General features: G+C 42.4%; 1 protein-coding gene across 4 annotated transcripts in view; it reads left to right on the top strand.

Moving 5' to 3' along the window:
* The first annotated feature begins 16950 nt into the window (after positions 1-16950).
* mgmt (O-6-methylguanine-DNA methyltransferase) overlaps positions 16951-18973 on the top strand; it is a 434918-nt gene continuing 432895 nt past the window's right edge. For all 4 annotated transcript variants that reach the window (XM_055646685.1, XM_055646687.1, XM_055646684.1 and 1 more), the window contains exon 1: positions 16951-17086. The gene's annotated coding sequence lies outside the window, so the exon portion shown is untranslated. The remainder of the gene's footprint in view (positions 17087-18973) is intronic.

The raw sequence follows: 18973 nt of genomic DNA, 5'->3' as shown, positions 1-18973 counted from the left end.
TACATAATTGGTGAGAGTGTACATAATACAGATGCCATCCATAGCAGTGGCATCCAATGTCTAACACCAAAATCATTGCACAGAGTGAAATTGTAAATATGCTTAGACAGTTTTTAAAGGAAAAGCATGTGATTTATGTCATGTTGCTTGTGAGCATTCATTGCTGCTTTAGAAGTTTCATGGATCATGTCATATGACTGGATGACATCAGTATTGTAAGAAGTGCCAGAGGGACAGTTTTGTGGAGAGCATTGAACAAATATATAGATTTGTTTTGAGCTAAGACTCATAGAATTGTACAGCAAACAAACAGGCCTTCATCAAACCATATCCAAGCCAACTTTGTTGTCTAACTACTCTAGCTCTCATGTTTTGCCTATTGAATTGCCAGTCTAAATGGCTCTTAAGGTAGACAAAAGTGCTGGAGAAACTCAGCGGGTGTGGCAGTATCTATGGAGCGAAGGAAATAGGCAACGTTTCAGGCCAAAACCCTTCTTCAGTCTGAAGAAGGGTTTTGGCCCGAAAGGGCATTCAGTCTGAAGAAGGGTTTCGGCCCGAAACGTTGCCTATTTTCTTCGCTCCATAGATGCTGCTGCTGCACCCGCTGAGTTTCTCCAGCACTTTTGTCTACCTTCGATTTTCCAGCATCTGCAGTTCCTTCTTAAATGCCTCTTAAACGTAGTGATGGTACTTGATTCCATAATTTCCTCTGGAAATGCATTCCAGTTATCAATCATTCTCTTTGATACAAACTTTCCCCTCAAATTCCTTTTATAACATTTTCCTCTCAGGTGAAATCTATGTCCTCTTTTTCTTGATACCCCAACATGGGGTGTCATGGACTTCTTTAGTCTTAGGTTTGTAATCATATACATTTCACAGTGAACTTTAAAGGTTAAGAACACATGGAGCCCATATAATTTGCACCAATTAAAATTTTGACTGGCTCTATGAATATATATCAGCCAGCTCGACACAGCAATGCACAAGTCCAAAGTGACCGCATCAACATCAAACATTGCAGTAACAAAGGGCATACAGTGGTAATCTCCAAATTGCCGTCACTGCAGAAATTGCTGTTGTACACTGTGTGTCTAGCCTTTAAAAAAATGATATAATTCAGCTTATAAAATGAGTCAATTATATCGATCGTACTTTGAACACCTAGTCAACTGGTAATTTTAAGTATCCATCATGCAAATTCCCCAATAGTCCTACAATTATATTTGGAATGAAGTATGCCATTTGCATTAATAAGATATGAACAATTAAAAGTAAATTAAAAGCATTCGATAATGTCCCCCATAAGAAACGGGCAGCAAAAGTTGCTCATGGAATTTAATGACCCAATTAGGATGTTGGTTCATTGGCGGGATGTAGCCAGTCATATTCCATGATGCCCTCTGCCGGAACTATAACAATTAATAAATGACTTAAATAGTTGACGAATAGTTTAGTTTAATTTAGAGATACAGCACAGAAATGGCCCCTACAGCCCACCGAGTCCACACCCACCAGCGATCCCTGCACATTAACACTACCCTACACACACTAGGGACAATTTACACTTAGACCAAGCCAATTAATGTACAAACCTGTACGACTTTGGAGTATGAGAGGAAACCGAAGATCTCAGAGAGAAGGCACGCAGGTCACGGGGAGAACGTATAAACCCCGTACTCAGGATCGAACCATGGTCTCTGGCGCTGTAAGGCAGCAACTCTACCGATGCACCACCGTGTCACCCTAAATGGTGGAAAAGAAAGCCACACATACCAATTTACTGAGAGACACAAAGATAGGTCACCCTGTGGATATTAATAGGCAATATTCGAATAAGCAAATGGGCAAAACTATGACAATGGCATTCAATTTAGGCCAAGGTCATTGTAGCCCAGAATATTGCTTTCCCAGTGTATATGACCATACGTTTCATACGTTTCTATCCATTATTCACAAGATGATTCCTACTTCTAAAAGCAACAAACTAGAAATAGTGCATATTCAAGATGTTCCCGATGTTGGGGAAGGACAAGGGGTCACAGCTTAAGGATAAGGGGGAAATCCTTTAAAAACCGAGATATTCAGAGAGTGGTGAATCTCTGGAACTCTCTGCCACAGAGGGTAGTTGAGGCCAGTTCATTGGCTATATTTAAGAGGGAGTTAGATGTGGCCCTTGTGGCCAAGGGGATCAGAGGGTATGGAGAGAAGGCAGGTACGGGATACTGAGTTGCATGATCAGCCATGATCATATTAAATGGCGGTGCAGGCTCGAAGGGCCGAATGGCCTACTCCTGCACCTAATTTCTATGTTTCTATGTTTCTATGTTTGGGAATTAGGAGATTTGTGAATGCCAATAATCATAATGCAAACAGTGGTCCCAGAATTCCAAGTGTAGGGTTTTCATGGCAGATGTAGTCAAGTAAGTGTGATGTGGGGGGGTAAATGCCCAAAGTGGTGGGTGCACAGGAGAGGAGAGGGGTGTGTGTGGGTGAGTTAGTGACCAACCTTAATAAGGTTTAAACCAACATCTGCAGTGCCTTCCTGCTACTTCAATTTCTAATGGTGAATGAGGAGTCAAAATACAAAAACTATCATAAATTCCACCACCACATTATCTCTAAAACAGTCATGGATTTTCCTTTGTCTCTTTGAATTAAAATGGCAATAACTACCCTGTTTTAAATTGTTAGTTTAGTTTAGTTGAAATACAGCACGGAAATTTGGTTTACCGAGTCCACGCCCGTACACTAACACTATCCTACACGCACTAGGGGAAATTAATATATATAGAAAGCCAATTAACCCACAAACCTGTATGTCTTTGGAGTGTGGGAGGAAACAGAAGATCTCGGAGAAAACACATGCGGTCACGGGGAGAAGGTACAAATTCCATACATACAGCACCTGTGTTCGGGATCAAACTGGGGTCTCTGGCACTGTAAGGCAGCAACTGTACTGCTGTGCCACTATGCCACCCTAAATGTTTTTTTGTTTCATTATTTGATCATTGTTTTGTACTGGCGAGATGAGTCCTGTAGAGCTCTACCACCTATACGCCTCTCTGGCATAGAGCAAATGATTATTTTTAAATAAAAAAAATAATACAATGCCATTCTCAATCTTACCATTAATTACTACAACAAAACTGTGATGTTTGGTGGACTGTATGGGGTTGGAGAACCCGTTGCTCTTCCTGTGCTGCAGGTGGCAAACAGGACAAAGGGAGATGTTTGTATATAGTTTATCCTGTCTGTGAACAGTGTGAGTGTACAGTCAGATTCTGTGTGTTGTAGCCTTTTTGAGTTGTCTTGCTGCCAGCATTGAGTAATGTAATAAAGATTTCTGTTGTACCTTGAAGACTCTCAAGTTTTTCTGCAGACGTAGAAAACGAACACGAAAAAAACATTTGACAAAGCAAATATATGTATTTATTCAGGTGCCAAGCAGTGCATTCTGGATTTGAATTTAATTTAATAAAATCGTAACAAAAGAGTAAAATTTCCATTTTTTTCTTTTGGTGTGCTACTATCCACTGTGAAGTAAAAACAATGTTAATATATAGCCCAATGATTTCCCTCATAAGAAACGGTTAGCTAAAGTTGCTCATCGGTCTTATAATTTTTACTACTTTGTTAGGAGTTAGAAGCATAAAAGTATAGCTAAGTCCAACAATATCTTGTGCCATTAAATGCTGCAGAATCGACTAACAGGTATTTTTAAGGCAAAAACTTCATAAGAGGTTTTGGCAGATTTACAGTGGTCCTGGAAAGTATGAAATTTGGAAAAATAAATTACACAATAAGGGCAGCACGTAGAACTGCTAGTACTGCTGCCTCTCAGTGCCAGAGACCTGGTCCGATCTTGACCTCGGGTGCTGCATCTGTATGGAGTTTGTACATTCTTCCTGTGACCACATAGGTTTCCAATGGGTGCTCCAGTTTCCTCCCACATCCTCAAGACATGCGGGTTTGCAGATGAACTGGCCCCTTTGCTTAGGGAGTGGATGAGAAAATGGGATAACATAGAACATAGTGTGAACGGGTGATCAATGTTTGGTTTTGGACATGGTGGACTGAAGGGCCTGTTTTCATGCTGGATGTCTAGAGTAAACTAAAATCATATCCTTAAAACAGCATATCGTAAGTGGTTGCAAAATCAGCCATAAAATGACTAATTAAACAAATATTCATTTGTACACAATAATGACACATCAATATTTATGATTGTACACATGGGCAGATAAAGGCTGAAAATAAAGTATTAGCTACTTTAAGCAACAAATGGGAAAACAAAAAAAACAAAAGTTTAAGATAGATAAATTGTTCTAAAGGATGAAAATTTGTATAAGGGCCCAAGTTCCATAATTAATGGTAATGCAGGCAGTATTTGTCCACAATAGTTTAAAAATAAAAACATTAGCTATTTGTAGTAGATTAGATTATGAAAATGGTTCGGCTTTACATTATGTTGATAGAAATTCATTACATTCAGCTTTTTAAAGTTGGTAAATTAAAAACATATCTCCATTATGAAAATCCAGTCTAGGCACATGACTGAATATTATGGAACAGCCAGTTCAATATCAGTCACGGGAAAAGATTTTAAAATAAATTGAAATCATTTATTTGACTGCATCTGGAGAGGCACAGCTTGATAAAGGACAGAAAATGGGTTTTCTGGGACAGAGGTCGTCTTTCATTATTATGCTGAGCATTTGTGAAAACATTACTGCTGTAGTGGACAAGGATAACATACCGGATGTTCTATACTTAGATTTCCAGAAAGTTTTTGACAAGGCTCCACATCATAGATTAATGGTGAGATAAAAAAGTTATAGAAAGAGGGCAAAGTGTGGAACAGAAAATTGGCTTTAAGCAAGAAAATAGAAGACACCAAAAATGGAAGTTTTTCAAAATAGAATGCAAATTACTGAGAAGGTTGTTTTAAAAAAAAATGTATTAATTTTTTGGGTCATGTGAAATGCAGGCCTGATCTACCCCTAAACTGCCCTTGAGTAGGTAGTGGCAAGCAACCTTCTTGAATCATTGCAGGCCGTCTGCTGAAGGTGCTGCCGCAATGCTGTTGGTGAGTGGGTTCCACGTTTTTGGACTAGCAGCATTAAGGGAGGGCACTATAATTCTAAGTTAGGCCGATATATTAATAGAAGAAGGGCGGGTAAATATTAGGGTTCTCATGCTCCTAAATCCTTCATTTTGGTTTGAGTAATCAGTTTGGGAGATATTGTCACGATGGCCTTGGCACATGGTGGAGTGCATTAGTGCACCAGTGGTATAGAGAATAGATGTTTAGGGCAGTAAAGCAAATAGGTTCCTTTGTCCTGGGCGAACCTTCTTGAGAATTGTTGGGCCTTCACCCATCCGGTCAAGTGAAGAGTACCCCATGACACTTTAGACTTGTGCCATGATATTTTTGCTATTGAGGGAGTGCAGCGTAGGTTCACCAGGTTAATTCCCGGGATGGCGGGACAGACATACAGTATGAAGAAAGAATGGGTTGACTGGGCTTGTATTCACTGGAGTTTAGAAAGCTGAGAGGGGTTCTGATGGAAACATATAAAAATTTTAAGGGATTGGGCTAGATCAGGCTAGATGCAGGAAAAATGTTCCCAATGTTAGGGGAGTCCAGAACCAGGATTCACAGTTTAAGAATAAGGGGTAGGCCATTTAGGACTGAGATGAGGAAAAACTTTTTTCCCCGAGAGTTGTGAATCTGTGAAATTCTCTGCCACAGAAGGCAGTGGAGGCCAATTCACTGGACGTTTTCAAGAGAGAGTTAGATTTAGCTCTGGGGTAACAAAATCAAGGGATATGCGGAAAAAGCAGGAATGGAGGTACTGACTTTGGATGATCAGCCATGATCATATTGAATGGTGATGCCGGCTCGAAGGCCTGAATAGCCTACTCCTGCACCTATTTTCGATGTTTCTATGTTTCTATGCAGCTGGTGCAAAGCTTTCAGAGTGATAGGAGGCTTTGCCGCTTGCTAGAGAATGTTTAGCCTATGATCAGCTCCTGCAACGAGAGTACGTATGTGGCTGGTTCAGTGGAGCTTCTCGTCATCGATGATTCCCTGGATGTTAAAGATGGGGAACTGGGTTCGATCCTGACTATGGTTGCTTGTCTGTACGGAGTTTGCACGTTCTCCCTGTGACCTGCGTAGATTTTATCCGAGATCTTCGGTTTCCTCCCACACTCCAGACGTATAGGTTTGTAGGTTAATTGGCGTGGTATAAATGTAAAATTGTTCCTAGTGTGTGTAGGCTTGTGTTAATGTGCGAGGATCGCTGGTCGGTGCGGACTCGGTTGGCAGAAGTGCCTGTTTCCGCGATGTAACTCTTAACTAAACTAAACCTGACACAATTGTGGCACAAATTGTGGCACAATTGTGGCACAAAGCTAAGTCCTGAATATTGGCTTAGTATTGCTGCATTGACTTTGTGATTAGAACTGCAAACACCAGTGAAATCCCTGCTTCTAATCTTACCACATCATTGATGAAGCAGCTGAAGATGGTTAGGTGTCATACACAACCAGAGGTGTAGTTTGTTCTGGAGTGTGCTTTCTCAGTGTGCCACTTAGCACATTGACTCTTCCTGTAGCTTTTAATGTACCTAGTACATAGAACATAGAACAGATAACAGTACAGCACACAAACATGTCCTTCAGTCTACAATGTCTCACAATGGCTGAACTTGATGCCAAGACCAACTATTGTCTGCCTGCACATAATCCATACCCATCCATTTCCTGGATATCCATGTGTCTATCCAAAAGTCTCTTAAATGCCACCATCATATCTGCCTCAACCACCAACCCCGACAGCGCATTCTAGGCTCTCACCACCCTATATATAAAATACTTGCCCTGCACATCTCCTTTCAACTTCCTCTCACCTTAAGGCTATGCCCTCCAGTGTATGATGTTCCCATCATGGGAGAAAGGTTCTGACTGTGTACCCTAAGGTTCACATAATTTTATAGACCTCTATCAGATCTCCCTACATCTCCGGCATTGCAGAGAAAACAAACCAAATATGCCAATCTCTCCCTGAAGCTGATAACCTCTAATCCAGGCAGCATTCCGGTAATCCTGCTCTGCACCCTATCCAATGCCTCCACACTCTTCCTGTAATAGGGTGACCAGAACTGCCGCAATACTTCAAATACAGCCTAACCAAAGTGCTGTAAAGCTGTGCCATGACTCTTATACTCAATGCCCTAACCTATGGAAGCAAGCATACCACTTCCACCAAAGGTAGACACAAAATGCTGTAGCAGCTCAGCGGGACAGTTAGCATCTCTGGAGAGAAGGAATGGGTTACGTTTAGGGTTGAGACCCTTCTTCAGACTGAATAATGACTCCAGCATTTTGTGTCTACCTTCGATTAAAACTAGCATCTGCAGTTCTTTCCAACACAAACCACTTCTACCAATAATGTTATGGGCAGTGTATCTGCAGCAGGTAGATGAATAAAATCATGTGGACCTCTCTGTTCTGTTGGTTCACTCATTATTTTCTACAGACCCTCTTTGGCAACCTTGTCCTTTGGGCCTCGTCTGTGGTGGTACTACTAACCCAGTCCCATACATGCCACTGGAAGGATGTAGCCACGGTTTGTGAGGGGGGAGCCTAAAGCAATGCCAGCACTGTATGATTGACCAAGCATGTGTAGGTTTAGTGTAGGAAGGAACTGCAGATTCTGGTTTAAATCAAAGATAGACACAAAAAGCTGGAGTAACTCAGCTGGTCAGATAGCATATCTGGAGAAAAGGAATAGGTGAAGTTTAGGGTCTAAACCCTTCTTCAGGTTAAGTTGTTCCCTGGCTAGTCTGCGGGACTGATCTTCCACTTTCAACATAATCCCTATATAATCTTGAGAGGATCATTACAACTTTGATTGGGCTGGGAGTTACTTGACATTGTCTGAATTCATTGCCTCAGCTGACTACAACTATTTAGTCCAGTTTGATGCTTTATTTTGTTTTAACATAATGGTTATCATACCACAAGTTGGTTTTATGCCCCATTTCAGAAGGTGGTTGAGAGTTACATTTGAGCTTCCATGGGCAGTTGCATCGATGACAGGCAGAATGGTAAAGGCAAGTTGGATTATATCTCATAGAAACAAAGAACTGCAGATGCTGGTTTACAAAAAAAAGACACATGGATAGGTAACGCTTCATGTAGGGGCCTGCTGAAGGATCCTGACCCAAAACATCACCCATGCATGTTCTCCAGGGATGCTGCCTGACCCGCTGAGATACTCCAGCACTTTGTGTCTTCTTGTTGAACTATCCTTTGCATTGATGTACCTGGTCCGAATCTGGCAACTTTTTGTTACTAGTGGCTTTGCCTGATAGCCATTACTAAACCGCAGCTTTCATGACAATTACATGATTGCTAACCACTTTTGATATCATATTATTAATTGAATTTAAAGTTCACAGTTGCCAAGGTTAGATTTGAGCTCACATCAGTGTATTGTTGGTCCAGACATTTGGATTACTCATCCTATTGCTCAAACATAATGCCACTACCACACTAATTTATTTCAGATTGATCTTGAATTTACCGCCATTTATTAACTCCCATAAGTTGCCAGTGTAACAGCACTGACAGCAAAATCTAAGCTTGTTGATTTTTTTTTACTTTGAAGACAGAAAAAAGAAAAAAAACAATGTGATTTAGATGCAGGTAGTTTGAAAGTTTTTGGGAAACTCTCCAGTCACTGGCAACCACAAATCAAGGCCGACTGGTTGAAAAAGGAAAAAAATTAGTATTGCAGATTTTTAATTTTTTTACTTTTTTCTTACATATTGAAGCAGGCTATCTCTGAAAATATTAGTGATAAGAAAAAATGAACAAAGTTGAATTGTTTTCATTGGATTTTAGGGGATTTAAGCTTTTGTCAGCATTAAGCCCATGAACTGTGGAGCACCAGCAATAATTATATTTGTTTCATTGGTTTGGTTTAGTTTAGTTTAGTCTTATAGAAACTTACAAAATTCTTAAGGGGTTGGACAGGTTAGATGCAGGACGATTGTTCCCGATGTTGTGGAAGTCCAGGACAAGGGGTCACAGCTTCAGGATAAGGGGGAAATCTTTTAGGACCGAGATGAGAAAAACATTTTTCACACAGAGAGTGGTGAATCTGTGGAATTCTCTGCCACGGAAGGTAGTTGAGGCCAATTCATTGGCTATATTTAAGAGGGAGTTAGATGTGGCCCTTGTGGCTAAAGGGATCAGGGGATATGGAGAGAAGGCAGGTACAGGATACTGAGTTGCCATGATCATATTGAATGGCGGTGCAGGCTCGAAGGGCCAAATGGCCTACTCCTGCACCTATTTTCTATGTTTCTAGTTTAGTTTAGAGACACAGCATGAAACCAGACCCTTTGGCCCACCTAGTCCGCGCCGACCAGCGATCACCCGTACACTAGTTCTCCCCTGCAGGTTGGGGGCAATTTATAGAAGGCACTTAACCTACATGCCTGTACATGTTTAGGATGTGGGAGGGTTAGTGGCGGCGCCTAACGGCAGCAGCTCGACTACAGTCGTCTGTCTTTTTTTATTTTTGTCTTGTTAAATGTATGTCTTGAGTTAGTTTTTATTATTTTTTTTAGCTGTGTATATGTGGGGGGTGGTGGGGGGGCTGTGGGGGAAACCGTTAATCTCTTCCCTGTGCGGGGACCCGACTATTCCCTGTTGGGTCTCGGATGTTGTTGGGCCTAACATCGTGGAACCGGCAGCGACCTCCGGCCGGGACTAACCTGGGGGCTCCAGTTGCAGAGCCTGCGGAACTGAGATCGCGGAGCTGGCCAACTTCGGAGCGGGAAGAGCTGTGGTGGCGCGCGGCTGCGACCCGACTTTTGGAGTTCGGAGGCACCGGCCGCAGACCCGGTGGACGGGAACATCGGGAGCTCCAAGTCCCTGGTGGGAGACCGCTTTTCCGAGCTCCACAACGGCGACTTCTCCCGCTGGAATCGCGGGTTTAAGGACATGGAGTCGGGGCCTAACATCGCCCAGCGTGGCTTAAACGGCCTCAGGACTTACCATCGCCCGCCGGGGGCTTTAACATCGGAGCCCCAGTTCGCCTCGACACTGCAGTTGGACTGCTGGACCACGGGAGAAGGAACAAAGGGAAGAGATAAAGACTTTGCCTTCCATCACAGTGAGGAGATGTTGGAGACTCACTGTGATGGATGTTTATGTAAACTGTGTTAAGTGTGGGTCTTGGATTGGATTGTAATGTAAAAAAAACTGTAGAAATGATATTTCGTTCAAACCTAGGTTTGAATGACAATAAATTGCATTCTATTCTATTCTATTCTAAATTGGAGCACCTGACGTAAACCCACGCGGGCACAGGGAGAACATACAAACTCTGTACAGACAGCAACTATAGTCAGGATCAAACCCAGGTCTCTAGTGCTGTGAGGCAGTAAGTCTACCTCATGAGCCACTGTCAAGCACTTTGAGATATCCTGCAATAAAACTTCAAGATGGACACAAAATGCTGTTGTAATTCAGCGGGACAGGCGGCATCTCTGGAGCAAAGGAATGGGTAACGTTTCGGAGTGAGACTCTTCTTCAGACTGAGAGTCAGGGAAGAGGGAGTCTAGAGATATGAAGGACATGATGCTTACGGAAGGAGGACCTTTCACCAGATTGTTACCAAGGATTTAATTACAAGATTATATTACATAGATAATCTGCCCCTTCCCCTCGTCCATCCATTCACCCTGATCCTCCCACACATACGCTTCTTTCCCACCACAGCCCTCCCTCTCTCAGAAAGCTTCCTCCTCACCAATACCAACTACCCATTACCCACACCCTCATCCTCCTCTCATCGGGCCCTTTCCCCCAGGCCCCCTGTTCTCATTTGCTCACCTGCTTTACTTGTTTCCATATTCCACCACTCTCTCTCTCATCAGCTTCCATTACTCATAGCCCTTGGTAATCTCCATCAACCACGTCCCAACCTCTTTTGTTAACCCCACCCCTCATTTCCCCAGCTGATTCCATCAACCAATACCCCTCCCCTCACCTGGATCCACCTATCGCATGCCAGTTTTTAATCCACCTTCCTGCCCTCCCCCTCCCCCCCCCCCACCTTCTCCTGGTTATCTTCCCTTCACTCTTTCAATCCAGAGGAAGGGTCTCAACCCAAAACCTCATCTGTCCAGTTCACATCACAGGTTCTGCCTAACCTGCTGAGTTTTTCCAGCAGTTGTTTTTGTTGAAGACTCCAGCATCTGTGGTCCCTTGTGCCGCAATGTACACAGGTTATTATCCTTGAATTCTCTAAATCTTAAAATGGAGATTGTGAGTGGAAATTTTAATAAAATTGGTGAGGGGATAGATATGAGAAACTTTATCCACTTGACAGAGAAACTACTGCCAAGTTACAGAAGCATAAAACTCAGGCCGTTCAGTAAAGGAGTCGGGGTATACTCCATGCATTGCTGACCTCTCTTCCACAGTTGCTAGTTCAATTAATAACTTGAATTCTGTGATGGATGGAATTTTGCAATAATAGGGTATACAAGAACATTAGCAAATTTGCAGATGACACAAAGCTGGGTGGCAGTGCAAACTGTGAGGAGGATGCTATGAGAATGCAAGGTGACTCGGACAGGTTGGTGAGTGGGCAGATGCATGGCAGATGCAGTTTAATGTGGATAAATGTTAGGTTATCCATTTTGGAAGCAAAAACAGGAAGCCAGATTATTATCTAAATGGTGTCAAGTTGGGAAAAGGGGAAGTACAATGGGATCTGGTGGTCCTTGTTCATCAGTCAATGAAAGTAAGCATTCAGTACAGCAGGCAGTGAAGAAAGCGAAATCCTCTTGGCCTTCATAACAAGAGGATTTGAGTATAGGAGCAAAGAGGTCCTTCTGCAGTTGTATAGGGCCCTAGTGAGACCTAGTGGAGTATTTTGCACAGTTTTGGTCCCCTAATTTGAGGAAGGATATTCTTGCTATTGAGGGAGTGCAGCGTAGGTTTACAAGGATAATTCCCGGGATGGCGGGACTGTCATATTCTGAGAGAATGGAGCAGCTGGGCTTGTATACTCTGGAGTTTAGAAGGATGAGAGGATATCTTATTGAAACATATAAGATTATTAAGGGTTTGGACACGCTAGAGTCAGGAAACATGTTCCCGGTGTTGGGGGAGTCCAGAACCAGGGCCCCCAGTTTAAGAATAAGTGGTAAGCCATTTAGAACGGAGATGAGGAAACAGTTTTTCACACAGAGAGTTGTGAGTCTGTGAAATGCTCTGCCTCAGAGGGTAGCGGGGGTCGGTTCTCTGGATACTTTCAAGAGAGAGCTAGACAGGGCTCTTAAAGATAGTGGAGTCAGGGGATATGGGGAGAAGGCAGGAACGGGGTACTGATAGAGGATGATCAGCCAGGATCACATTGAATGGCGGTGCTGGCTCGAGGGGCCGAATGGCCTACTCCTGCACCTATTGTCTATTGTCTATTGTCTAACATGAAGTCAAGACATGAGGTCACTGAGAACAAATACTAATCAGCCAAATCTCCCCAAAGAGTGGAAGATTTAAAGGGCTGAATGGTTTATCTTTTTCCTCCTAAGTAAAGCAGTTTCAAATTGCCACATATGAATGAGAAGAGAGTGATAACTGTTAAGAATGGAAGTATCTGGGGTTCAGAGATAATAAACCGGTAATGGAAATTAGAACTGCTATCATAAAAAATTGCTATAAAATTAAAGTTAGCAAAATCAATATCCTGAAAGAAGTGAAAAGGGATGATCTGTATTAAAAGGTAGGATCTGATGAGAAAATGGGGGGACATTACTCTCAAAAATATGTTACAAGCCATACAAGAAAGTAAAATTGACACAGGTGATAAGAAAGGCAATAGACAGTCAGGATTCTCATATAATTTTCAAACAGGGATGAAAGTGAATTGGGAGAACTATGAGCAGATATAGACTAAGAAACTGATGGGACATAAAGAGGAAACGTGCCAGGAATATAGATTAAAACATAAAAGAACAATAGCAGAGTGCTCATTGTATAAGGCAGGAGTACATGAGGTATGAAAGAATGCTCAGTCAACAACCACTAGCAGTGAAGAGATGGAAGTTGAAGAAAAATAGTGTCAAAATTACTAAATCATTATTTAATGGAAGATGGAGAAACTGCCCAGGTTCAAAGGGTGAGAGAGAAGATTGGTAATCTTTACTTATTACAGGAGAAAGCAAGAACAAAAGCCTTGGAAAGCAGGTGGTTAAAAAGGCTTCAGGCTTTGACACTTTCCATCCAAGAAGGCTGAACTGGGAGGCTGATAGATCCCATCACTAATTAAATTGTTTGGCTACAAGTAAATAGAACCTTTTTTTGTTCCATAAGGGCCAATTACTGTATATTTAAATTATGGCCCAGTGAGCCACATTCTGCATAAAGGATTTAGGATGTTAAGGGTAAACTTAAGAGGTCATTCAAGTTGGTGGAGAATGCGCAGAAGTGGCCATTACTGGCCTGCAAGGCTTAGCTTAGTCATTGAGTTATGCAGCATGAAAGCACGTTTTTCAGCATGTCGATCAAATTGCCTAAGTGAGCTAGTTCTACACACCTACACCTGGCCCATATTCCTCCAAACCTTTCCTCTCCATATACCTGTCATGTCCAAGTGTCCTCCAAGGTGATAATTGTACCTGCCTCTACCACTTCCTCAGGCAGCTCTTTCCATATACCCACCAGCCTCTGTGCAAAATGGTCACCCCTCAGGTCTCATTTAAATCTTTCCCCTCTCATCTTAAATCTATCCTCTCTGGTTTTAGACTCCCCAACCCTGGGGAAAAGACTGTGAATATTCATCTTATCTTTGAATAGCCTCCAAATGGTTTCTTTACCACCCTGTCTACCTGTGTAGCCAATTTCAGGGAACTATGATTCCATTGACCTCATTGCAACTTCCTGAATAGTGAAAGGCCAGGGTAGAGTGGATGTGGAGAGGATGTTTCCACTAGTGGGTGAGACTATGATCCGGGGCCATAGCTTCAGAATAAAATGATGTGCCTTTAAAGAGGAGATGAGGAGGAATTTCTTATGTCAAAGGTTGATGAACCTGTGGAATTCATTGTCACAGACAGCTGTGAAGGCCGTCTTTGTGTATTTTTAAGGTGGAAATTGACAGATTCTTGATTACTATGGGTGTCAGGGGTTATGGGCATGGGGACCATGTGAATTTCATACTAAATGGCCACATACGAGGGTGAGATGTTATGTACAATTTTTATACTTGGTAAAGAAAACAATCAAAATGCGTGGGTGGCAGTGCGGTGTCTTTGCATAAGATCGTAAAGAGGGCACGGCCGGAGGACAGTTTTCAGTTTTGGTCTCTATTGCTGAAGGAAGTTGGTTTATAGCAGAGAGCCAAAAGTGGCACAATGGATCAGCTTAGGAAAGCACATTGGTAGGTATGGGTGAGATGGGCCAAAGGGCCTATTTCCATGCTGTGTAACAGTATGACACCACAATAGTCTCAAGATTCAAGATTCAAGAAATGTATTGCCATGTCAACAAGTTGATAGGAATGTGTCTTGGTTTGCTCTCAGACAGATACAATACAGTGCAATACAACCACCACATACACCACAATAAATAATACAGACAATACCGTACGAAGGACAATATATACAGGAAGGACAGTACCCAGCAGCGTCATATTAAGCGTAAGTGCAAGTGCAAAAGAAAGTGCAAAGTGATTAGTGCAAATTCAAATATCTGATGGCTTGGAGATAGGTGCTGTCTCTGAAGCGAGATGTTTTACTTTTAATGCTTCTATATCTCCTTCCTGATGGCAAATAGCAAGAGTGCCGACTTATTACAGGGATTGAAACATCGTCCTATTTGCTCTACTAAGTGAATAATTGACTGCTTGTCTCATTCCTGCCATGTGCTGCAATGATGGGATATTTAAAAGTACTTGTTAATTGACTCGTGAACGACAATGGCTAGTTTTGTGGCAAGTTAGGACTGATGCAGGATCTCAATCTGGCCATCTCTTTACCATGGGGTGGCATGGTGGCACAGTGGTAGAGTTGCAGCCTGACAGCGCCAGAGATGCAGGTTTGAGCCCGACTACGGGTGCTGTCTGTACAGTGTCCGTACGTTCTCCTTTTGACTGCATGAGTTTTCTCCGGGTGCACCAGTTTCCTCCCACACTGCAAAGGTGTACAGGTTTACAAGTTAAATAGCTTTGGTAAAAATTGTAAATTGTCCCTAGTGTGTAGGATATTGCTAGTGTATGGGGATCGCTGGTCGGCATCGACTTGGTGGGCCGAAGGGCTTGTTTCTGCACTGTATCTCTAAACTAAACTAAACATCAACTATCTCTTTAAAAGCAAGCATAAGGATGTTTCTGAATTATGTCCCATAACTTGTTAAAAGAGACATGATGAGACATCATTAGGTCCCATTGGTGACCAAAGTGGAAATTCTGGTCGTCACTGTAGGAAGGATAAGATCACTAAAAAGTGTGCACTGGAAATACATCAGAATGCCGCTTGGGATGGAGCAGTTTAGCTATGAGGAAAAATGTCTTTGACTGGTTTGTTTTCTTTGAAGTACAGAAGGCTGAGAGGGAAGCTGATTGAGGTACACAAAAGGGTATAGATAAGGAGAAAGTTTTAATCTGAGCAGACGTGACTACATCTTGATAGACACAAAATGCTGGAGTAACTCAGCGGGTCAGGCAGCATGTCTGAAGAACATGGATATGTGGCGTTTTGGGTCAGGACCATTCTTCAGACTCACTATTGCTTGAGGTGATTATAACAAGAGTTTATAGGTTCAAGATATGAAGTCATGAAGATTTAGAGAGAAGTGCTTTTTTTGACACAGCGTGTGGTTGAAATCTGGAATACATTGGCTAATGGAGTGGTGGAGGGGAGTAGTGATCTCACAACTTTTAAGAAGTATTGATATGAGCATTTGAAATGTCATTGCACGGAAGGCCTCAGATTGAGCTTTGGAAGATGAAGTTAGTACAGAAAGGTCTTTGCTGTGCTGTTTGTGACTATGAATGTAGTTTCACTGAGCCCCAACAACAACTGACACATGTAGAAATCCAACACATGTGCCCTGGCACCATTAAGTTCACAGAAAATCCATAGATCCAGTTAAATCTGCAAGATTTGTAAATTCATTGATTAATTTATGGACGTTATAGAGTCATAAAGTGATGCTTAGAAACAGGCCCTTCAGCCCAACTTGCCCATACCGGCCAACATGTCCCTGCCACACTAGTCCCACCTGCCTGCATTTGGCCCATATCCCTCCAAACCTGTCCTATCCATGTACCTGTCTAGTTGTTTCTTAAACGTTGGGATAGTTCCAGCCTCAACTACCTCCCCTGGCAGATTGTTCCATACACCCACCACCCTTTGTGTGAAAAAACTACCCCTCAGATTCCTGTTAAATGTTTCCCCCTTCATCTTAAACCCATGACATCTAGTCCCCGATTCACCTATTCTGGGCATGTCTCTGTGCATCTAGCAAGAGATTCTGTGCATCATGTTCTTTACAGAAATGGGATCAGAGTAAATGAATGTGGTCTCAGCCCAAAACGTCGCCCATTTCTTCTCTCCAGAGATGTTGCCTGTCCTGTAGAGTTACTCCAGTATTTTGTGTCTATCTTCGGTTTAAACCAGCATCTGCAGTTCCTTCCGACACAGAGTAAGCAATGGTGCTGGCTTTAACCTTGTTACTTCTTTAAGAATGGTGTCATGTGACAACCAGCCCTCTCTGGGCTGAAACAGCCTTTAAACTTCTTTCCCCTCAGCACCAGCCTCCCTGCACTCTTTGGGTTATTTGGCAGAGTGTGTGCGTTGGCAGCATTTGAGCGGGCTGATCAGGGAGGGAGGGAGGGAGGGAGGATTTTAGCGGCCACTGTCTGCAACCAGTCGCTGCGAAGGCGGGCGGGACTTCCCGGTGAGTCTTGACTTGGCCCATAGCCAGAGAGACCGTGGAGGGTGGGTGAAGTGAGCTGTAATCCCGGCTTGTCCTCGTTGCCCCCTCACACTGGGTGAGTGTAACTGAGCGGCAGCGCGGAGTCTCTGCTTCTGCAGCATAAACCTTACATTGTACACCACCAGCGTGCACTGTCTGCAGCTCACTCTCCCGCTCTAACCTTCAGCATGGGCCTCTCCACCACTGTCCCACTTGCTTCCAACTCTGCACACCTTATTGTACCTACAACTACAATTGCATTCTTGACCTGGTGTTTTTTTGCACTGTTTAGTTTACTGTCAAATAACTGTGCTAGTTCTTTTCCTGGTTTAAGTTTTTTTAAGCTGTTAAGGATTCAACTGGCAATACCAAATTGAAGCGTGCTGTTTGCTCCTTTAAAGGAAGGAAGTGCCGTGGAGAGATGCCCTTGCAACGCATCGGCGTCCCAGAGCACTTCAAGAAGCCCCGGCACTGTATGATGCACAGGCTCGGGCTTCTTTGTAGAGCTCTGCTGACTGACATCTCGGTGAAACGGGGACACTGCTGACAGGAGTATCCTCCTGGAGTACATTCACCGGTCGCCATGCAGTGTTGTAAACAGACTAATCTCTGACTAGTGAACATCCTCCAGGTAGATCTCCTACCTGACATTACTGGCACTGGTCTGTTTCACTTCAATGAAACATTATTCATTTGGGTTTTATGAAGATGTCCTTTGACTACCAATTATTATCCATTCTTAGAAGTCTGTTTAAAAATGAAATGCTCTGGGACGTGTAAGAAGATAAGTACTTTACATTAACTCCACTTATCCCAGTAGTGCTGTCCTTTAAAGAATTTGCAGCATATATGCACAAAGTCTGGCACTACTGGATGTGAGCAGTTTAATAGCTTTGTCTGTTTATGCAGACATTATTTCTAAAGTTACTCAGCCAGCAAAATCCTACAATTCTGCTGCAGCCTAATTTGTGAAAATGTGTGGAAATGATGTAAATCCCATTGTTTGAAACTCACTGATTCTTTTCACCATCAGCTTTTTTTCACTTATTTACGAGAATTTATGATAATTGTTTTAATGTAATTTATTTTTTAGTTTATTATTTTAACTAAAGGTAGAAAAACAAGTTCATGTAACCCAAACATGATCCGTGGTGACGCTCTTACATGCCAGTTGTTTCTTTAGAAAACAGGTTACTCATAAATACAACAGTTCAATGTAGTTTCTTACATTTACGTTTCTCCAAACCAATGCTAAAGTATCACTGTCCACCTAGAGTAGCTCTTGTGATGTTCCATTACAGTCCTCAAAGTGGGTCTGATCCACATCTCCAACAGCTGCTGTACATGCTGTTGCTCTCTGAATGTGGACATTAAGTCTGTTTATCAGCAGATGACTGACTACTGGATCATTTGTAGATGCTGGAGAAAGCTGTAAAATTATTCTTGCATGAATTAGTTCAGGATACCATGGACCAAATGGTTAAAATGAAAGATAGATCAAATGATTGGCAAGTAATCTTTAATGTATGTGGCATGGTGTTTAAATTTTTCAGATAACTCTTTCATGAACTATTTTTATAAAATTATAAAATTATAAAATTAAAAAACAATGTTATTCTTATTGTAGACAGCCCTCTGTTCTGTTGGCCACTGATGATTATGCCACATCTAACTGTAGTTTAATTACATAGATACTGCAGTAGATTGCTGGGTGATTGAAAGGGAGTAAAAAAAAAACACAGTGCGAGGGGGAGGAAGTGTGGAATTTTATTTCCATTATATTTAGATGAAATGTGTAATTTTGATGGACACGCACACAGACACACACACAGACATACACAGGCACACGTGCATAGAAACATAGAAAAAAGGTGCAGGAGTAGGCCATTCGGCCCTTCGAGCCTGCACCGCCATTCACTATGATCATGGCTGATCATCCAACTCGGTATCCTGTACCTGCCTT

The sequence above is a fragment of the Leucoraja erinacea genome, chromosome 15 (genome assembly GCF_028641065.1).
Source record: "Leucoraja erinacea ecotype New England chromosome 15, Leri_hhj_1, whole genome shotgun sequence".
NCBI classification, from domain to species: Eukaryota; Metazoa; Chordata; class Chondrichthyes; order Rajiformes; family Rajidae; genus Leucoraja; species Leucoraja erinaceus.
The sequence above is the reverse complement of the archived record's forward strand: the minus strand, read 5'-3'. Positions and strand labels throughout refer to the sequence as shown.